Source organism: Lactuca sativa, chromosome 3, assembly GCF_002870075.4.
Source record: "Lactuca sativa cultivar Salinas chromosome 3, Lsat_Salinas_v11, whole genome shotgun sequence".
NCBI classification, from domain to species: Eukaryota; Viridiplantae; Streptophyta; class Magnoliopsida; order Asterales; family Asteraceae; genus Lactuca; species Lactuca sativa.
In genome coordinates, this window is record NC_056625.2 from 144,210,445 (window position 1) to 144,234,599 (window position 24,155).

Consider the following 24,155-nt stretch of genomic DNA (forward strand, 5'->3'; position numbering starts at 1 on the left):
ACATTGATCTTAAGCATTCACTCAAGGTTTGAGTTATCAAACCTTGTCCATGCGCATCAGATCTTTTGCTATCACATAATTATCTTCTCATTTATAATACTTATATTATTATTATCATGTAAATACATCTCAACACATATAGAATAATGTCTGGTTTGCATAGCATATATCATCAAATATACATATAACACCTATTTCCAAATAATACACATATAACTCACATATAAAGTTTCAACATATATTTAACACTTTTATTAGTACTTGTATTAAAATCATGTTCAACACTCACTTGTTAAAGTGATGACTCTAAATTTGGGTTGCGCTTCGCTTCTAACAATCATCTTTTCCTTCGACGAAACCTAGCATTAGTATCACTAGATTTTAGTCTAATATTTATTATGACTAATTATTAGTCTAGATTCATCATTAATTCAAAGTCTACTTTCATGATCTATCAAGTAAGAATCAACCAGGCAGGACAATTGAGAGACAGTACAATTTCGGCATATAGCTTTTCTGAAATCCAACAACCAAACCCAACGTAACCATTCTAGACACCTCTCCCGTAAGTAGATTAACCAGTATAACGACTTTGAATCACTAATAAATCTTTTTTTATAGGTTCATATAACGATAATGAACTTAAACATAAGTTATACTTAAAGTAGGGTAACTATAACTCACTTCCATAGGAGTTAGCGAGGAACTGAGCTCTGTGGGGGTAGAACTTTTGAGCCGAAATGTCCTCTTCTTGGAACCTTCTAGGGCTCCGGGACTCTCCTTTAACACCTAAGACTTGCTAGGGAAAAACTGTGACATCCCCAAAATCACGGCCAGAAATGACCGGTTTCATTTATGCTTTTAAAATAATTTCAGAGTAAATCCTTTTGATTTAAAAGAGTTGCGGAATTTGTTCCCAAAAACAAAACGTGATAAAAATAATATTTACCAAAGCATTTCATAAAGAAATGTATTTTTGTTATATAATCAAAACTCGGGATGTCATGTTCTGATACAGACCATAAAGCATAAATGATAACATTACAAGTCACTCAACAAATATATACATATACAGACATGTAAACAAAACGACTTGATAATTCATCCATCTTATGCCCTTAGGGTCGCAGATTTGGTCGCGTAAGGGCATAAGATTTGGGGTGTTTTAAAGGGGAGACTCGGCGAGTTGGAGCCAGACTCGCCGAGTAGGGTCGCAGATTTGGTCGCGGGTTCGCGACTGGACTCGACGAGTCCAGGTATGGACTCGGCGAGTCGACGCTGTTCAGCGGAAACCCTAGCCGTTTCGTATTGGGTCGTATATAAGGGTTGTTATGTCGTCGTTTCTCGTCTTTTGGCCGATTGTGGAGAACCCTAAACGACTGTGGCATCTAGAGCAAGCTTGAAGGCCATTATTGACTTTGAAGGAATTGTGGTGCAAGAAGAGGAAGGATGTTGGCCAAAGGAAGAGCAAGGGGATCGAGCTCTGAGGTTTGGGGACACAGAAAGTATGTTTTCAGGTAATGTTTCGGATCATTCCTGTCATTTTGATGTGTACACGAATTTAGGGTTTATGAAACCCATTTGGTGATTTGATGGATTATTATGTTGTTATACAAAAGTTTATACCCCAGTAATAGGATGATTAGAGGTCCAGAAGGTCCCATGATTGTGTATTTCGGGACCATACGTATTTCAGGAAGCAGTTACTCGTCTGCATGGCATGGACTCGCCGAGTTGTTCTTCAGACTCGGCGAGTAGCTTGAAGATTTACTGGGACTCGCCGAGTTGTTCATCAGACTCGGCGAGTAGAGTCGGGGTGGCCCCGCGATTCTTCCACGAGGACCTCGTCGAGTCAAGAGGGATACTCGACGAGTAGAAAGGGATTCTGCAGGAATTGGTGAGGACGACTAGACTCGCCGAGTCGCCAGGGAACTCGCCGAGTCCAGTCGAGCTGGCAATGGACTGTTGACCAGAGTTGACTGGTGTGATTTCTTAGGGTCAGTTAACGTGGAAGATAGAAGTATTAATAAGGGATATATGATGTTACAGGGAGCTTGTAGCTCGGAGGATCAAGTGCAAGGGACTTTAGGAGTTGCTATCTTCTAGTGTCCGCGAGGTGAGTCTTCTCACTATACCTCACCCGGAAGGGTTTGATTGTGTGACCGGAAGGTCAAGTATGTTATGTATTATGTTTATATGCTATAAATGGAAAGTTAGCTGCTACGCGTGATATACATGCTTATGGGCCGGAAGGCAAAGTATTATGTGACAGAAAGGTCGGATATGATATGTGATATGTATGCTATATGTGGTAAGTTATTTGATATATGTGCTTTATGTGTTAGAGTATTTATATCAGGTGTTATATATGTGTATGGGCCGGAAGGCAATTATGTTATGGGCCGGAAGGCAAATATCTTATGGGCCGGAAGGCGAGTATCTCTTGGGCCGGAAGGCATTGTACAGTTGACCGGAAGGTCAGGGCCTGGAAAGGCGTATGTGCGTAAGGTATATTGGGGAACTCACTAAGCTTCGTGCTTACGTTGTGTATGTTATGTTGTTTCAGGTTCTTACAGTAACGCGGGATGGCAACGGTTCGATTGTACACACCGAAGAAAGAGTTGTGTTTTGGAGGATCCTGGTCTTCTGTTATGATGAAAATGAAACTACGTTTTGTAATTCGAATGTGATTAAGATTTTAAACAAGTGTTTTTAAATATTAAATTGATTAATTAAATGAAAATTTTGTTTTTGGAAACCACGGTGTTACAAATTGGTATGAGAGCCTTGGTTTGAGGGATTCGGACGCGCCTACGGGTGAATCTGAACTCAAACTGAGGAATTAAGAAAAAGTTTTCCAAATAAATGGTTTTCTAAAAGTGAATAAGAGTTCAAAGAGAAAGCAAGAAAGAGCAGTGTGTACAATCAGCCAGAGCCAAACGGTGACTTCCCAAAATACTCTTACTTTTGTATTATGAAATATCTATTATGCACCTTATGAGACATTATTGCATGCTAGAGACAGGCTAGGTATTTCACATCTTAGGACTAGAGTGGCCTGATTTGTGATGCCTTAGTCTAGGGTTTGCTGTTATATGTGCGTTATGCTTTTGTGTGTATGTGATGAGTGAGAGTATCTAGTTAGAACGCACAAGGGGTAAAGCTACGGGGTACAGAGGTACTTCCGAGGATGAGCCGAGAAGGTGGAGCTACCACAGATGGGGAGTCCTATGTATGCTTCAATGCTCGAATGCTGCTTGCTTTGTGCTTTGTGGAGTTATCGGTGATGGGAGTCAGCTACCAAGTGAGTATGACGATACTCAGGAGGTAGAGGGCTGGCATCATTCGGAACTCTTCAGCAGCTGATAGCAAAGAAGTGGGAGGACGGCGGAAGGGACTAGGGAGTAAACCTAGCCAGATGAGTGCGCTGGTAGAGTAGAGGATTTCGCTGGAAAGCGAGCATGCGCGATGAGATGGGTGAAAGAGCAGGTATATCAGCTACTTAGGAACTCTGGAATGGTCCGTGTGGAAAGTATGGGTAGATGTGGCAGGTAGTATGGGCCCGTACTACTGAAAGCAGAGGACCCATACTTGATACAGGGGGCATTCTGAAGGTCCTAAGGAACAGATTGAGGAGTGATGTTATGGTTCGAATACCATACATCGGAACGGATACAGAGTGATGTTATGGTCAGGGCACCATACATCGGAACAGATTGAGATAGATGTTGTGGTTCGAGTGCTATACATTGGAGCAGATTGAGGAGTGGTACTATGGTTCAGGTACCATACACTGAACCATGTCGAGGAGGGATGTCATGGGATGATTACCATGGTTCGTAGTGGATGATGCTTGTGGCTATCTTGTTATCCGGTTATCGATCGGACGAGCACGAGCGAGCGGGATGCGAGGATTCGCGAGATCCGGCGTGATGAGGTTGCTGCATTGTTGCGGGCTGAGTCGCCAGGATTGTTTGGGTCGATCAGGACCACTATGATTGAAGTAGTTTGATGAGCGATATGCGGCTTTCGCAGAGACGGCTGCCGCGGCGGTTACAGCGGCTGTAGCCACGGCAAAGAAAGGGGCTAGTCGGGGTTTTCAGTATCGGGACTTCTATTATGCGAAGCCTCCCACATTCGATGGAGTTCAGGACTCGATTGTTGCTATGAGATGGTTATCAGACATGGAGGGGTGTTTCTCCACGAGTTATGCCCTGCTGATCAGAGGGTGGGGTGTGCTCTGAACCTGTTGAGGCTCGGGGCGAAGGATTGGTGGAGATTGACCACGAGGTCATTTTCCGATGCGCAGAGGGCTGCGGTTTCCTGGGATCAATTCAGAGGGATGTTCAGTACTCGCTATGTTCCGCGGGATGAAAAGGAGAAATTGGCTCGGAAGTTCCTTAAGCTGAAGCAGGATTTGGAGTCGGTGACTGAGAGCACCGGGATGTTTATTGAGAGGGCGATGTTTTGCCCTGAGTTCGTTCGGAGCAGGCTCAGATGTCCCGATATCCGAGTATGCTCAATGGGGGGATATCAGACAGTTCGTGCCTGCGCAGAGGCGCGAGACCGTGTTGGTATCGCAGGAGGCCGCCATGTGGCGTGAGTTAGAGGTTGAGTTGCAGTTGCGTGAGATGAGGCAGGCCCCGATGCAGTCGCAGTCGGCGCCGAAACGGTCCATGACCGTAGACGTTAGAATGGGGGATCGGAGCGGTCACACTTGTGGGAAGTGTGAGAGAGATGGCACCGGAGCTTGTTGGCCCAGTGGTGCATGCCGCAAGTGCGGAAAGGAGGGGTATGGTGCACGGGATTGTCGGCAGTCAGTGCCAATTCAGGATTTCAGGATTTGTTATCAGTGTCGGCAGGTTGGACAGTTGAGGGCCAACCGTCCACAGTTTCCTGCAGGACCGGTGCAGGCTCTAGCATCGGCCACCTTGAGGAGTTCAGGAGGAGGACAGGATGGAGCAGAGCCCAAGGGCTCAGGGTCGTGCTTATCGGCTTGCGGCAGAGGGAGACGGAGCAGTGCCGGAGGCAGCTGCGGGTATGATGCTCTCTTGATGTCTTGAGTAGCTTGCGTTGATTGTGGCGTATTGTTTGTGCTGGTGTCTGGTGTGGATTTCGATGCGGTATTTGTTGTTTCGCGGGTTTGGCATGGTTATGGATTGGTGCTTCAGGTTTTCGCTTGGCATTCGTTGTTCCCTGATGGTTTAGTATGGTTATAGTTTGGTGTTTTGGTACCGGTAGCCTTGTGCGGTTTTCGATGCGATATTCAACCTTTGGCAGGTTGTGAGTTTGGTTATGGGTTATTGACGAGAATTCCGTTGGTCATCGTTCGTGGGGGTTGATAGTGGAGACGCGGCACTGAGTTGATTGTCGGGTAGCATCTACAGTCGGGGAGTGGATGATTGAAGGGCTAGATTCTTGTGAGTGGGTTGATCAGGGAGGAGGTGTGTTTTGCTTAGGGTTGCTTGTGCTTGTGGGAAGCAGTCAGTGTGTAATTGTTCTCTTTGTACAGGATTGTTCTGTAAGGTCGTTAATGACGACCGGTGGCAGCTAGTCAGTGCTTTAGTGGGGGAGAATTGTAAAATTCTCCGGGAGATCGATGAGTATGTAAGGGTGCTTAGCTGTTGGGATTCAGCAGTGGTTGTCAGCGCAAAGTATAGGCCGACGAGAGCGAGTGTTGAGTATGCGGGGCGAGGTACAGACCTAGGGCATTTGATTGTGGAGGCCTGAGAGGAGGTCGGGATCAAGCTTGAGTAAGTAATCGGAATTTTGCGATCAGAGTATTGGTACGTTTGAGGTACGTGATTGGTTGTACTGCATTAATCCCACGGGATTATGTTGTGCATGTTTCTAGAGCTGGAACCGGAAGGTTCCCAGAGTTAGAACCTGAGGGTTCGCAGAGTTTGGGTGTACGGACCCACAGAGATATAGCCTCGAGTGGCTAGTATGTGTTATGAGAGTCGGTCCAGTCATACTGGAGGCTCTGTTGGTATTGCTGGATTAGTTTGAGATTTACGGATCGCGTATGTTGCAGTGTGATTGCATTGGAAGGTCTGGCCCCGGGTTATTGATCTTGTTTAGCGGAGGCAGTGATTTTGATGAGTGGAGAGAGTACATGGGATTGAGAGCCCCTGCAATGAGAACCAGAGTATATGGATAGCAGTACGCAAAAAGGGTGGTGTCGCTTGGGGCGAGCACCGTGGCACCGGTTGGAGTGGCATTATGTTCAAGAGGGTTCTGTAGAAAAGGAAAAGAGGAGGGTATGTAACTCCGAAGGGGGTGCAAGTTCATGAAAGTGAAAGCTGCAGAGCAGAGTTATGGTTAGAGTATTTCGAGTGTGGTTTTAAGCATCGTGTTCGCGGCAGTGGAGTAGGAACCCATCCGGTTGGGATGTCTGTTGAGGCTCAGAAGGGATGCATGGAGAGTGAAAATTTTAAATTCTCAGTGTGAATCTGATCAGAGTGTAGGTTGAATGTAGTGGTTCATCTTGGGAGATGTTCGAGGATATCATCAGTGTATCGGGTCTTCCAACCTATGGGTGTTGGGACTAGTTCAGCATGTGTATATGATGGCAAGAGGAGAACTTGTGGGAGTTACTCTGGGAGTGAGAATGGATCTCTCAGTTAGTCCGGGATGGACAAAGCGGACTTTGGATCGGGGATCCGGTGGCCCATGGTTTCCTAACCCTTATTGGTCGAGTGATTGTTGGGATTTAGAGCATAGTTGCATCTTGGGTAATTCTCGGTTACAGGGAGGGGTGGACAGTACAGAGATTGGGCTTCAGTCGACAGAGCAGATTCAGCAGATGAGGCAGAGGTTATTGACCGCCCAGAGCCGACAGGAAAGTTATGCAGACAGACGCCTATCCGAGCTTGAGTTTCAGGTCGGTGACTTCGTACTCTTGAAGGCCTCTCCTTGGAGAGGAGTGATTCGATTCAAGAAGAGGGGCAAGTTGGGGCCCCGGTATATTGGGCCTTTTCATGTGATTGCGGGGGTAGGCCTGAGGGTCTACCGGTTGGAGTTGCCCACGGATTTGAGACAAATCCATGATATTTCATGAGTTGCGACTGAGGAAGTGTATAGCCGATGAGTCGGCAGTGGTTCCATTAGAGGATATTCAGGTGGATGCAAGCTTGAATTACGTCGAGAGGCCAGTGGCCGTCGGAGATCGGAAGATCAAGGTTCTGAGGACAAGGAGGTACCTCTGCTATTGGTTCAGTAGCGACCTCGGAAGATATCGGAAGTGTTTAGGGAAGCCGAAACGTGTGATGCGGGAGCAGCATCCAGAACTATTTTCAGAGTGAGACTTCGAGGGCGAAGTCTAATTCTAGTGGGGGAGAGTTGTAACAGCCCAAAATCTCAAGTATTGTTAAATTGCATTTTGGGGTGTTTTAAAGGGGAGACTCGGCGAGTTGGAGCCAGACTCGCCGAGTAGGGTCGCAGATTTGGTCGCGGGTTCGCGACTGGACTCGACGAGTCCAGGTATGGACTCGGCGAGTCGACGCTGTTCAGCGGAAACCCTAGCCGTTTCGTATTGGGTCGTATATAAGGGTTGTTATGTCGTCGTTTCTCGTCTTTTGGCCGATTGTGGAGAACCCTAAACGACTGTGGCATCTAGAGCAAGCTTGAAGGCCATTATTGACTTTGAAGGAATTGTGGTGCAAGAAGAGGAAGGATGTTGGCCAAAGGAAGAGCAAGGGGATCGAGCTCTGAGGTTTGGGGACACAGAAAGTATGTTTTCAGGTAATGTTTCGGATCATTCCTGTCATTTTGATGTGTACACGAATTTAGGGTTTATGAAACCCATTTGGTGATTTGATGGATTATTATGTTGTTATACAAAAGTTTATACCCCAGTAATAGGATGATTAGAGGTCCAGAAGGTCCCATGATTGTGTATTTCGGGACCATACGTATTTCAGGAAGCAGTTACTCGTCTGCATGGCATGGACTCGCCGAGTTGTTCTTCAGACTCGGCGAGTAGCTTGAAGATTTACTGGGACTCGCCGAGTTGTTCATCAGACTCGGCGAGTAGAGTCGGGGTGGCCCCGCGATTCTTCCACGAGGACCTCGTCGAGTCAAGAGGGATACTCGACGAGTAGAAAGGGATTCTGCAGGAATTGGTGAGGACGACTAGACTCGCCGAGTCGCCAGGGAACTCGCCGAGTCCAGTCGAGCTGGCAATGGACTGTTGACCAGAGTTGACTGGTGTGATTTCTTAGGGTCAGTTAACGTGGAAGATAGAAGTATTAATAAGGGATATATGATGTTACAGGGAGCTTGTAGCTCGGAGGATCAAGTGCAAGGGACTTTAGGAGTTGCTATCTTCTAGTGTCCGCGAGGTGAGTCTTCTCACTATACCTCACCCGGAAGGGTTTGATTGTGTGACCGGAAGGTCAAGTATGTTATGTATTATGTTTATATGCTATAAATGGAAAGTTAGCTGCTACGCGTGATATACATGCTTATGGGCCGGAAGGCAAAGTATTATGTGACAGAAAGGTCGGATATGATATGTGATATGTATGCTATATGTGGTAAGTTATTTGATATATGTGCTTTATGTGTTAGAGTATTTATATCAGGTGTTATATATGTGTATGGGCCGGAAGGCAATTATGTTATGGGCCGGAAGGCAAATATCTTATGGGCCGGAAGGCGAGTATCTCTTGGGCCGGAAGGCATTGTACAGTTGACCGGAAGGTCAGGGCCTGGAAAGGCGTATGTGCGTAAGGTATATTGGGGAACTCACTAAGCTTCGTGCTTACGTTGTTTATGTTATGTTGTTTCAGGTTCTTACAGTAACGCGGGATGGCAACGGTTCGATTGTACACACCGAAGAAAGAGTTGTGTTTTGGAGGATCCTGGTCTTCTGTTATGATGAAAATGAAACTACGTTTTGTAATTCGAATGTGATTAAGATTTTAAACAAGTGTTTTTAAATATTAAATTGATTAATTAAATGAAAATTTTGTTTTTGGAAACCACGGTGTTACACAAACACAACTTGGTACCCAAAACCTTTTGTAGACTTTTCCAAAACCTCGAGGTGAAACGACTGTCACGATCCGATACAATCATTAGCGGAACACCATGAAGCCTCAAAATTTCCTTCACGTAAGAATTCGCAAGCTTCTCCATAGACCATTTCTCCTTGGCTTCTATGAAATGCGCACTCTTAGTGAATCGATTAACGACCACCCAAATCATGTTGTGACCACTTTTCGTTTTGGGCAGTTTAATGACAAAATTCATAGCAATGTCTTCCCATTTACCCATAGGCACAGGCAATGGTTCTAAACTCCTGTACGGTTTCTGATGTTGTGTCTTTACCCTCGCACAAGCCACACACTAGGCCACATACTTCGCAACATCAAGCTTCATCGTCGGCTGCCAGTAGTAGGGTTTCAGGTCCCTATACATTTTATTGCTACCAGCATGAATCGAGTACATGGTCTTAAGAGCTTCTTCCATCAAAAGATCTCTGACTCCTCCTGTCTTAAGTATCCAAATCCGATCTTAGAACACCTTCAGTCCATGACTGTTTATACCGAATACCAACGTTTTGCCCAAACGTTCCTCCTTTCGGTCATTCTTCTTAGAAGCTTCCTTTTGAGCTTTCTTTATACTTTCCACAATTGTCTAGACAACTTCTATTCTCAACGCTCTTGGCCTTTTTCTTTCAAGATTGACTTTCCGACTGAGAGCATCAGCAACAGCATTTGCGTTACCAGGGTGGTAAAGTATCTCATAGTCGTAGTCTTTAAGTAATTGTAGCCAGTGTCGTTGCCTCATAATCAATTCTTTCTGACTAAATAGATATTGGAGACTCTTATGATTAGTGAAAAGTTTGCACTTCGTGTCATAGAGGTAATGCCTCCATATTTTTAGAGCGAAAACTACCACTGCCAACTCCAAATCATGAGTCGGGTAGTTCTTTTCATGCTCCTTCAACTGTCGAGATGCATATGCGATCACCTTTTCACTTTTGGTCAAAACACACCCCAATCCAACACCAGACGCATCGCTATAAACAGTGAAGTCTTCGACTCCATCGGGTAGAGAAAGAATCGGTGCCTCGCATAGCTTCTTCTTTAGCTTCTCGAATGCTTCTTTATGCTTATCATTCCAAGCATAAGCAGCTCCTTTGTGGGTCAAAGCTGTTAATGGACTAGCGATCGAAGAAAAGCCTTGGATAAACCTTCGGTAATATCCGGCTAATCCCAAAAAGCTTCGGATCTCTGTGGGACTTTTCAGTTGTTCCCACTTCATCACTGCTTCAATCTTTCCTGGATCAACCATTATCCCTTCTTGGTTGACCACCTGACCCAAGAATTGGACTTCTCGAATCCAAAACTCACATTTGGAGAACTTTTCATATAGCTTCTCCTTCTTCAAAACTTCTAACACTTCTCGCAAGTGTCTGCCATGCTCCTATTGGCTTTTCGAATAAATCAGAATGTCGTCTATGAATACTATCACAGATTTATCAAGGAATGGATTACAAACCCTATTCATCAAATCCATGAATGTTGCTAGCGCATTAGATAGTTCAAACGACATAACCAAGAACTTGTAGTGTCCATATCGTGTTCTGAATGCAGTCTTCTCTATATGTTGCTCTCTTACTTTTAGCTGATGATATCCTGACCTTAGATCGATCTTCGAGAAATAGCTCAAACCTTGCAATTGATCAAACAGGTCATCAATGCTTAGCAACGGGTATCTATTCTTTATTGTTGCCTAGTTCAGCTCTCTGTAATCGATGCACATCCTCATACTTCCATCTTTCTTCTTCACGAATAACACCGGAGCTCCCCAGGGTGATCAACTAGGTCTAATGAAACCTTCACTACTAGAAAAACAGCCTTTTACAATGCTCATTGCGCGTCGTAAAAGGCTCAGACGACGCGCAAATGCGCATCAAGGAAGGTCCTATCATAAAGAGAGACGACGCGCTTTTGCGCGTCATCTATAGACGACACGCATTTACGACGCTCATTTACGAAGCGCAATTACGACGTGTGTTTACGACACGCAATGCGTATCAAGAAAGGCCCTGTCATAAAGGAAGACGAAACGCATTCACGTGTCGTAACCTTACGACGCACGTGTTAATGACACGCATTGCATATCAAGAAAGCCCCTGTCAAGAAAGGCCATGTCATAAATGAAGATGACACACATTTTTGCGTATCATAATTTTAAATGTTTTAAGAATTATATATTTTGATAGATTTAGTAATTTTCAAATTAAATAACACATTGAAAGTCTTATACTACAAAATAAAATACAATAAATAAGAAAGATAATTCATTGCACTAATATGTCAAATACAAATTACCATTCCAGTAGTAAATAAATATAATACATTGCTAATATTGCATAATATTTATTATAGAAAAGCAAAACATGTACAACATTAAAAGGAACCCGTGAGTAATTTATCCTTTGACAATCTTCATGGCAACTTTAAGCCTTGCAACCTCACCATGGTATTGAACTTCGCCACCACCGACGTAAGAAAAAAATTGCGTATAAATATCAAAAAATAAGATATGAGCCAATCATTCTATGACTCAAGGAAAAATTATCATTAGAGAACTGTGAAAAAAAATATGAAACAAATGAATGAAAGTGCATTGCTATTTCTTTAATACTTACTGCATAGAGTAAGACTTGGACATCATCTATAGTTTTGAAGGACATTGATGTCTCCCTATGCTGCACATATTAAAAATAAAAAAGAACAAAATTGAGTAACATATGGATTCATATATCTATCAATTGTATTGTAAATTGTAAATTAAATAAATAAGCATTAAGCATACATACGACTACATATGCAATGCCAGGAAAAAGGCATGAGCATATAATGGCGCTAACTAATGATTGATTATGACTTAATCTGTTGTTAATCCCCGATTTAGTCTCAAGTAATTGAGCATCTTTCAAAATATGGATAAACTGATTCCTTAAAGAATTTATAGCTTGAAGTGTTTGAGCAGAAAGGAAATTCCTCCAACAATATTCATAAGCATATCCTTCTCTTTCAGCTTCTTTCCATCCTTCATATGCACACACAAGTGCCATATGATCACTGTAATCCTTTGCAGAAAATATTGATTTTGTTGTACTAGCTTGCTGAAATTGACATAGAAAAGATATCAGGAAAAGACCAAAATGCACTTGTGTGAAAGTACCTGGATTAGTCACGTCTTTGTTCTCTTGAGGCAAAAGAAAATGATCCCTGACACTAAGTCCAGCAACAATTGTAAGAATAGGATCAAAGCAACGAAAAAAAATCACCCATTATCATCATTTTCCCTAATTTCGGATCCAATGGAAGCATTTCCAGATATTTACGTATATTTTGAAAAAATGAGAAAATATAATCTTAGGAAATAAACTTTTATAAATATATTAATATAAACTAACCAAGATGTGTAAGATTTTCATTTACATCTAATGCTCCAATCATCTTTGAAAAATCCACAACATTTTGGACCTAGAACAAATTAAAGTTCTATCATTTAGCAATTTGAATCATTTACTAAGATTCAAGTCATCAAGAACTGTTAACACTTACAGCTAATGGCTCTGGAGGCTGCAAAGCAGCTGATAAAAACTCTCTGATACTTCCAACTTCCAAACTTTTTATTTGCAAACAAAGAGAATTTAAAGGAGTTCTTAAAAGCTCGGGTAGTTGACATTCAGAAAAAGCATCATAAACACATCAAGGGTAAAGGTCGAAACATTCCCCTGTTTGCACACGCCTTGCCCTACCCCTTCTCTAAACCAACAAAAAAAAGCAACATAGAAAGTAGTCAACTACCTTGACCAACAAAGTCAAAGGGTAAAAAGGTAACTTACTTGGCGAGCAGATGCTTATGATATCCATGAAGGCAACAAACAAGGAGTGTTGTTCGAGGCATCATAAGTAGTCTCTTTAGCTTTTCCACAATCAACCACTAAAACCACATCATTAATTGTAATACTTGCTTCATCCATATTTGTAGCAAGTACTATTTTACGCACATTTGGAGGTGGTTTTTCAAATATAATTTTCTGCATAATCAAAAAAATATAAAAATTAAAAGTTATCAAATACATAAATTTGATAAAAAAAATTGAAGTATAAAAAACTAAAATACGTTGGCTTCCCCTGCTTACTAATGGAAGTTGGCTTCTGTTGAGAGGAATGCTTCAATCTATCAGAATTTGAGCTCCTTTTGAAAACCAAGGGCTTGTCATCCTCATCAGATGAATAATTCATAATAGAAAAATATTACACTTACCTCCTAGGTTGTCTCCTGTCCTTGTTTACTATAACTTAATTTTCTTTTTGCACATTGCTTCATGCTCCCCTGGATTTTCGTATCTACCCAACATGTTGTCCACCTATTACAAAAAAAAGCATAATTATTTAAAGAAATAAAAAAAATGATAAATAAGAAAAATCGATTATAAGCTTTGTACCAAAATCATAAACAAACACAACACTAGGAGTGGTTTTACTGGGCAGACTGAAAATGACCTTCATATACGTCTCCCCTGATATCAAAATAGGTTTGGATCCACATCTAAGTTTGGCTATCACAAAAAAGTCATCTTAATACACATGTTAACATGAATAGCAGTAGTTTCAAAGGGGAAAATTCTTTTCTAGATCTTCCATTGTTTCTTTAATTGATTTATTTGAATCAAATGTCGAAACTATATGTGGTAAAAGAAAATTCATGATATGGATCTTAGAACTATATATACAAAGGATAAGATGGGGTAGATACCCTATTTCAGATGGAAGATAAGCACCTGGCAGAAACAGTTGTGTCTTTTCACTTTGTAAATATTATTAGAAATGAAGTATGAACATAAATACCAACAATGAGGGTCCTTAGTCTTCAGGTCAATGAACCTTACAAATTAGTTCATAGCAAAACAGATCCACCTGTTACTGTTAGGAAGCCTAATGTTATCATTCCTAATGAATAGTGAGGTTGCTAAGTGGAGCAGACTTTTTATGAAAATGAAATGGTTTTTGTTGTGAACAAATTGCTATATAACTTATAAAGATGTTTTGTTAAAAAGAAATTATGGTGCAAATCAATTTATTGGTTGAAACTGTTGTTTCATGTTAGCCCCATTTGCAAACACCCTACTGCAGCAAGGGAAACCTCTTTACTACCATTTGCAATGATGTTCTTCACAGAACACATCAAAGACTCCCATCCTACATAACAAATATTCAACTTCACCATTGTTCTTTTTTAAAGCACACATGTTTTTGAAGAAATTATAATCTTTTAAATGAAGACATACCTGACCAAAAATTGGTTAAACTTCTTAATAATGGAAAAAAAGTACGCAGGATACGAGCACTTCCACCAAATAAAAGCACAAGTGTTACGGCTGGATGTTTTAAAAAAAACATTTAAATTTATTGTAAAACTAAAAAGAAGTGTGAAATAAGTGTAGAAATATGAATGAAACAAAGTCTATATTGACATGCCTATGATGTATGAGAATATGAACTACTTTTCCACCACGAACACCGAGTTCTTTTCCCTGCCATTCGTCTTTGGAAGACAAACAATAAGAAGAGGAACCTATTTGAATCCTTTCTTGTGTACTGCTAAAGGCAAAAGTCATGGGCTCACGGCATGGATGATCTAGGGTGATTGAAATTTCTTCTACTTTATAGCTTGTGAAGGCCATATTGGCATTTTCTTATGATTGTGGTTTTCAATCAAAAAGCTTTTCAGTTTCAATTTTCATAGTCTGCAACGAATATTTGAATGTATGTATTTTGTGATTTATATTATATGGCAATATGGCATGCCCTCCCTCATTGGTTACCTAACTATTCAAAGGGGAAGCCAAAAAACCTTTGAAGTTTGAACATCCCTTGCCCTTACTTTATTAGTTGTATTGTATATAGCATAATATTTTCTTATGTAACCCTTTAGCTAATGTCTTGTTATAAATATGCCATATTGCCATATAATTGTGCAATGGAAAACACAGCCTAAATCCCTCCATTCAATCAAATAAGAAGAAATAAATTAGGGATTGGAAACATACAAAATTAGAAGTGCTATCATCTTTCAAAATGTTTGTGAGCATATTGACTGTAGATGAACATTTATGATCACCAGTAGCAAGACAGAGTACAGCAACACATTGTGCAATGGAAAACAAAGCTTGTTTTGCAATACCACCATACTGAGGTGAAATCAAAATCAGAAACCTAAAAAAATAAATAAGTAATATCAGAGCAGAAAATTAGATAAATACAAGATATTTTTGGAATAAGTGAAATAGAAAGGGATAAAACCTCAATGTTTGTGCCATATATAAACCTACATCCATTTTTTTATTAATAAAAAAACATACATTACTTCATTTCTCAACATCTTTACAGATCAATCTATAAGTTTATATATATGTATATACATACCTGAGAATCTTCACTCCCGCTAGCAATGAATGACTGATCGAGTCCACCAGATCAAGCCCTAACAATAAACCGAGAACTTCTATGCCCCTTATACTTTGCAACAAAAAGAATATGCCCCTGGATGTTCCAAAGATGTAACTCTTCATTCACGAGACTAACAAGAAGATACTTATTGTCTTTTGATAATGTGAATGAAACTATCATCTGATCCTCCTCAATGCATACTTTGCAACAAGACGAATATGCCCCAAGATTTGATCATCATTTGGGCTCCATGAAATGCAAGAGACAGATTTTTGGTGACCGATTAATCTATGTTTCAGTGAGAGTTTTCCATTTAGATCAACCTTAGAGAAATCAAAAGATTGAATTTGATATTAGGGTGAAAGTTGAAGCTGTGAAAGTGATTGAATGTTGATAGAAGAGGGAAAAGTGTTACCTCCTAAATAATTGCTGAATTATCACTTGATGATGATGCTAAATATTTCCCATTTTGAGAAAACTGTAAGTACCAGACTTCATCGTTGTGATCTTGTAAAATCTATAACACCATAACTGAAACAAATCAATGCTCATAACTTGAAAACTAATCTTGCACTGAAGAAACAAGATAGATAGAAGCCCTAACCTGAACTATTTGTGAAGGAATCTAATCTCTTCCACAATGATGATCAGTGAACAATGATGTTTCTCCAACTGAAGAAGTATGAAACAAACAAGCTTCCTGTTGTAAATCAAGATCTTGTTCTACTAGCAGTAACTTTGTAATAGCGTTCACCAATACCAGATATTAAAATCTAGAAATCCTAAAGTAATATTACCTTTCACATGCAAAACATTATTGCTCTCAAGAAACCAAGTATAAGACTCACATGAACACAGTAGAGAAGGGACCTGGACATGATGATAAAAAAAACTTAATCAAAACTATGAGAAAATTAACCTAATCACTGTAGATTACCTAAAAAAATCATAAACCCTAGAAGTTTCTCTAGATTAATTTGGGGAAGCTGCATAGAAACTGAAACATACATAAGCCCTATAAATCTATTAACATGTAAAGTACCTGATTTTTGCATAAGCATTTTACTACTTTGCCCCCACTTTCAAGAGGCGAATCTCGATTGCAATTTCAAATGAAATATTAAAAGATGCTAGACCAAAAACCTGATAGAAGTCATCGGAGCCAAAACCTACAGAACTACCGAAGTATTATTGACACGAACAGGGACGTGATATAATATGTGACATAGCTTCACCTCGAGGTCCTCCTCTACCTGATTTGATTCCAGAGGCATGTATTCAACAAGGATTTTTGGGGAATTCGTAGATCCTCAATCCGGTTGTACCGTAAGAATAAAGTGTTGCGGCGACATCGGATTGAGAAACGGAGGGAGACAGCACGGCATGGTGGTGGCGATGGCGCCAATGGATGTAACGGCGAGATAGGCTATAGGGAATAAGATGGGTTTTAGGTTAGAGAGAGAGAAAGGAAGACCAAGACACCAAGCCTCTTTCTTGTTGATTGGAAGCGGAGGGGGGTTAATTTTTCACATAGGCGGGGTTTTAATTTTTGGGATTTCATTTCCCGCTCAAAATGCATGTTTCATTAAAAAAAATATAAAGCGACACACTTACATGACACATATTTTATAATGGGCATCCTCCGTATTTCTTTTTTTTTCTTTTCTGACAATAATTTCAGGGCGCGCACGAATGCGTGTCCACTATCCTTCAAATTTTATAAGATATGACATTATTTTTTGGACGCACGCTTTTGCTTATCGTAAATCACTGCGTGTCATTGTTTGCGCGTCTTTAAAGGCTGTTTTTCTAGTAGTGCTTTGTCCAATAACTCCTGAAGTTGCATCATCATCTCCTTCATCTCCGTCGGTGCTAATCAATAAGGTGTTTTTTCTATTGGCATGGTTCCTGGGAACAAGTCGATATGGAATTCTACTTGCCGATTAGGCGGTAATCCAGGAAGATCTTCGGGAAATACTTCCGGATAATCATACACCACGGGAATATTCTGCATCGCCTTCTTTTCCTTCTTAGCATCGATCACGAATGCTAAATATGATGTACACCCCTTGGTCAAACACTTTCTGGCTTTCATTAGGGAAATGATTCCAGAATTCACTTTGCGTTTATCCCCATACACCATAAATGACTCTTTCCCTGGCGGGTTCACTTTCACTATTTTCTTCTTGCATAAAATCTCGGCATCATTGGCGCGAAGCCAATCCATTCTTAACACGATGTCGAAACCATTAAGTTTGATAGGCAATAATTCCTCATGAAACTTATTCCCATTAAGGTCAATTGAGATGTTTTTCATACGATGGCAAACAGGTACAAACTTGCCACTAGCAACTTCGACTAATAAAGCATTATCTAGTCTATCAACAGGAAAAGCTAGTTTTCTACCAAACTCATATGAAATAAAGGAGTAGTTGGCTCCAGAATCAAACAAAATTTGAGCGGGTAATTCGTTTACGAGAAAGGTACCTGAAGCGACATCAGCTTCATCTTTTGCAGCTTCCAGTGTCATCTGGAAGGCTCTCGCCTTCGGCTTTGGTGGAATGTTGGGTTTTGCTGCCTCTTTCTTTTTCGGATAGTCTTTCAAAATGTGCCCCTCTTCATTACATCCAAAGCACATCCTCTTGTTGGACGGACACTCATTAGCATAGTGCCCAGTCTTCCCACACTTGTAGCAGGTCACATCCTCACTACATTTCCCCGAGTGCTTCTTCTTGCACTTATCACACCACTTCGCTTCTCCTCCCTTTCCTCCACCAAACTTTTTCAAATCAGATTTCAAAAATTTTCTTTTCTTACCGAAACCAGATGTTCCCTCAAACTTTATCTTTTCACTAACTTCAACCTTGTCGGTTGTCCTCCCTTTGATCATATTCTCAACAGACTTGGCAGCCCAGATAGTTGCCTCAAGAGTAGGTTTCTGACGCACTGGCACCACGTACTCCCATGGGAGTCCCTTCGCACACCGGTCCACCTTCGTCAGCTCATCTGGCACGATGTGCAAAGCAAACTCCATCTTGTCTGTGAAAGTATTTGTGTATTCATCAACTGACCATGCTGCCCTTTGTCAATGTCAGAAACTTGTTCTCCAACTCCAATAGATTGTGAGTCGAGCAGAACTTGTGCCTGAACTGCACCAAGAACTCTGCCCAGGTCAACTGTAGTGGCTCATTAGGGCTTAGGGTCTTCCCCAGAGTGTTCCACCAACGAACAGCTCCACCCCTGACATACTGCAAAAGTAGTTTGCAACTTGCCTCTGAAACCACACGTCATGAAGGCTAGCTCCATTTCTGATATCCAATCCATGACTCCACTCAGGTCCTCCTTTCCAGTGAAGGTCGATGGTTTGCACGTCAAAAAGTCCTTGTACTTGCATCTCAGTCCATTATTTCCTCCGTCTTGGTTATTGCGTCTATTAACAGGTGGGTTTTCTTGACCAACGGTTCCACTAAAGTTCTCTACTTCAGACTGCCCTCCGTTAACTTCGGGCTCTTCTACATGAATTGACAGTTCTTCACGATTCTATTGAAGCAACCGCCTAGTCTCCTCCATCTGACGATCCAACATTGTTTGAATCATCATTTGTACACCAGCCATTGTTATCGGCTTAGCAGCTGCTGCTACGACAGGTATTTGTTCAATCATTGGTGTTTGATTCCTGTTTTCATCAGCATTTCCAACTCCACTTCTTGTTCTCACCATTTTTGATCTATACACCGAATAAGGTGAAATTAGATCCTCGTACGCAATAGATATTCAAATCATCCTTATCACTCTGAAGCGTTTACATGTTAGTTTCTCTTCAAAAAAAGACGTTTACATGTTAGTTCGAATATCGTAACCATACACTTAGAATCCTATACACATAAGGTTTCCAGATCCGGTCGGCAACAGACCATAGATCCGAACAAATAATATCATATATGGCAACATATAACATTTAGCACATAAAAGAATTTTAGGCAACTTTCCTAAAATAAAATAGTGCTCGTGTCTAAAACATAACAGACACACATGTCAAAATTTCACTTAGCATTTTAAGTTTAAGTCTAGAAATCCTACAAATTCCTAGTTCGCTTAAACTAATGCTCTGATACCAACTGTGACATCCCCAAAATCACGGTCAGAAAAGTCCGGTTTCATTTATGCTTTTAAAATAATTTCAGAGTAAATACTTTTGATTTAAAAGAGTTGCCGAATTTGTTCCCAAAAACAAAAGGTGATTAAATAATATTTACTAAAGCATTTCATAAAGAAATGTATTTTTGTTATATAATCAAAACTCGGGATGTCATGTTCCGATACAGATCATAAAGCATAAACGATAACATTACAATTCATTCAACAAATATGTACATATACAGACTTGTAAACAAAACGACTTGATTATTCATCCATCTTATGCCCTTTCGCCACTTCCTGTAATACAAATAAAACTGAGTGGGTCAGGCTTGGGAGCCTGGTGAGCATATAGGGTTTTCAACCCACAATAAATAATTAATTAAATTTCCTCAACCCAAAAATGACCCAATTACCCATTCCCGTTATTCTCACTTTACGTCCCTAAAACAACTATCAAGAGGGACCTAGTCTCAGAATATTTCATTCGGGCGACAACACAGCTTCAAAGATTCCTCAGCAATATGAGTCAAATAAGGCAACCATGAGGGGGATGGAATACAGCAAATGAACACCCAAGTTCATTAACACCTACAGGTTATCAGCCTGCTAGTGTTCCATGGGACTGTCTAGAAAGAGTCTGTGGTCGTCATCTAAATTTCGCTAGATGACTGGATCATAATGACATCGAGGCCTCTCATCTGTTTATCACACATCAATTATCTACCCATGTTCTACCCAACATATTAGTAGATAAAAAAATATAAATTTTTATACATAGTTTAAAACCTGTATAGCATGTTCATTCAATACATATTCCACATAACAGATGAGGTACACACACATAACACATATTTCATAGAGAATAAATCATATCTATGAGATAGAAGAAAGTGAATATACATTCACACATATAATCAACAAAATATACATATAACACGTATTTCGTATCTAATACTTCATAATTATGTGTTAGAAGAAAGTAACTACACACTCACTTGATCAGAATATGATCGAACAGCACTACGACTTGTAGAAATAGTATTCTTTGGTAGATCTGGAAGATCTTCACAAAAACTGGGCTCCTCGCGGGCAGAGCTTCGACTCGGAAATAACGCTTCCCGGGATCTTCGGGACCTCGGAACTTGCTTCGGGGCTCAAGAATAATACTGGGGCTTCGGGATATGATTGGCACGCAAAACGATGCAAAACTTAGAGAGAAAGGAAGAAAAAAGGCAAGAAAAATGGCTGATCTCGGTTTCTATTTATAGGCTGTTGGGTCTGGGATTACGCTGGGCGTAACTCCAAGTACGCTAGGTTTACTCAGTATGCTGGGCGTAATCTTGGTTATGCTGGGCGTACTTTGACGTCATTGCATGCGTCATTTGGTAGCACTCGAGTATTGTTCAGGCAACTTGCACTCATCCGAGTACGCTGGGCGTACTCAAATTACGCTCGGCGTAATTTGACTCGTCAAACTTCTAAATTGCGTAACTTTCGCATACGAACTCCGTTTTCGACGTTCTTTATATCCACGCGTAGATCAGACCATACTCTACAACTTTCATTTATACTCCGTCGGCTAATTTTGAGTTAATTTTTTTATTATTTATTTTTAGTAGGACGGGAAAGGAAAACTCCGTTATAAATTCATAACTTCTTCATCCGACGTCCGTTTTCGCCTATCTTTTTATCGTTTCGCTACTATTAAAGAGATCTTCGATTCTCGTTTAGATTGTTTCAGCTAAAAACCGCTCGGTCTCAAATCAAGTATTCGGGCTGCATAATGCTAAGTCGAAACTTTGAAAAATCACAACTTCCTAATACGAAGTCAGATTTTGACGATCTTTTTATGCAAGCTCTCGGTTTAACGAACTGTACGACTTTCGTTTAGATCACTAAGGCTAAATATCGCTCTAACATAAATTTCACTTTTTACGTCATTCAGCGTTGCCGGTTATGTCGCAAAACTTCACCAGATCACAACTTCTCCGTTATAACTCGGATTTCGGCATTCTTTATATATTCGGAAACCTCGTTTCAACTACTACAACATTATCCAAGGATATCGGCTTTATCTTATATTTTATTTTGATGCTTATTTTTATTCTTAATTCAATTAAGGCACATAATTAAGCAATTAAGCATAATACACATAATATTCAGATAATACATTTTTTTATTATTTCAAAATGGGTTACACAGGTTAACCTAGACTATTACATTGCTTTTAATGACAAGCCCGGAAACACGGGCGTTACAAAAACCTTGGGGTTTAGGGTTGTTTGGGAGAGATTTGAAGTGAATTGGTGTGGAGAAATGTGGAGAAACACCACCTATTTATAAGCTGCCAGCTCTTGCGTACGTTGGGCGTACACATGAGTACATTGGGCGTACATAGAGCTACGTGGGTCATACTCAAGCAACATGTCAGAATCGCATGCGAAGCCGTGGGGAAGAAGTCGGGGCTGAGATCTCGCCACGTGTCACTTGCTGGTTAATCCTAAACATTAGTTATCTTCTAAACTCAATAATTTTAGCATACCAAGCCCATTTTGACGTTCTTTATATCCACACGTAGGTAGCGGCGTGATCTACAACTTTCATTTAGACTCTGTCGGCTAGTTTTCAATTTATTTTTAAAGTTGTATTTAACAGGCTTAGACAAATAAAGTCCGTTAAAAATTCATAACTTTATTATCCGACATCCGTTTTTCTTCTATCTTTATATCATTGAGTTCTTATTAACGAGATCTTCAATTCTCATTTAGGTTGTGTCGGCTAAAAATATATCGATCTAAAATTCAATTTCCGGGTTGTGTAGTGTTACACTAGATCTTAGAAAAATCTTAACTTTCTCAAACGAAGTCAGATTTGGACGTTCTTTTTATGTACGTTCTTTGTTTAACGTATACTACAAATTCATTTAGATCTCTAAGGATAAAAATTAGTTTATCAAAAATTCACTTTTTACGTTACGCGGCGTCGTGCCGGTTTTGGTGAAAAAACTTCGACGAGTCATAACTTCTTCGTTATAAGTCGGATTTCAGGGTTCTTTATATGTACGGAATCCTTGTGACATATACTATACTTCGGTTAATATTATTTATGCTAAATAATCTTCTATCAAAAAGTAATTTTTAATGCTTACTGTCTCTTATTGACTATCCCAAATCTGCGGGCGTTACAGTTATCTCTCCCTTAGGATGATTACGTCCTGAAATCACCGATGAAACTGGGCTCGTGTAATGACGCCATATGTTATCTTTTCATCCTAGGTAATAATCTTAACTCCTTTGCCCACTCAAATGAGTATCTAACTTATGGACTTCTTGACTGCTAGCGGTGCTTAATCTTGCGCACGCTCTTTATCTCATGTTGGACTTGATGGGTTTTGAGCACTATAGCAATCTTGTGGTGAACGTACAACCCTAATGCTTTGGATCTAAGTTTTCTCAAGTTATACATGTAATTTTCATTTTATCCAAAGCATATACCCTAGCTAGCATGCAATTGGAGATATACAACATAAAAACTAGTTAGATGAATACCTCTTAGTTGTAATTTGTAGTTCTTGGCCTCTCAAGAGCTTAGTACTTCAAGTGTGATACCTCTAATAAGTTACAAACACCAAAAGCAAATGGAGGCTTATTAGAGAGAGGTTAGGAAGCTCAAATAGGCTAGGGTTTCACCTTGGAACTCTTATATCCCATTTTAGGGATGTTAGGGGTTACTTTTACAGTGTGGAATTCCTCGGGTTTCTTACATGTAAACCCTAATTCACCATGACTCTTCACATTTGGTAGGCCCTTTGGACTAAACCTTCATGGACTCTCTTATAGGTTTAGTCCATCCCTAACCAACATGGATCATTAACCCAAACTATAAGTATTACTGATTTACCTAATCAGTCCACTTAAATTTAATCCGTCTCTTTTGATCACTAAATTAATTCTTGATCAATACCAATTAAATAATATGATTTCTCAATTAATATATTATTCATTTAATATTTTAATAAATCACAAATAACCTCTTTCTCAAATATCCATCCTATCAAATTGCTCTGGTGAAGGGAACCCAAAAGGACCATTCTACTATCAGGTCAAATACATACCAATTATAATTATGGGCTTAGACCCCTAATCCAACAGGACTTTCAATCGTAACCCTCGAGTTACAAATTCGATCCTTATTGGAGATTTTTGCTTCTACATAAACAAACTTAAATTAAGATAAGGCATTTACTTCGATTATCGTAACAGATCGATGGGTCATGTTCTAATGACCTCTCATCGTATGGTGCAATGCTTAGACTCAGATCTTTTTTACTCGGAATCGAGAATGTTCTAATGTGGTATAATCACATTCTATCATGTAGCACTTCAAGATACAATCTTCGTACTTTAACAACGATCGCAATACTTCTATTGATTGCTTTGATTATCTTTCATTTCAATCTTTTGGCTTAATTCAGATGCTACATCGAACTTGGTTCTCTGAACCACGTAACATACTTATCATAGTCACATT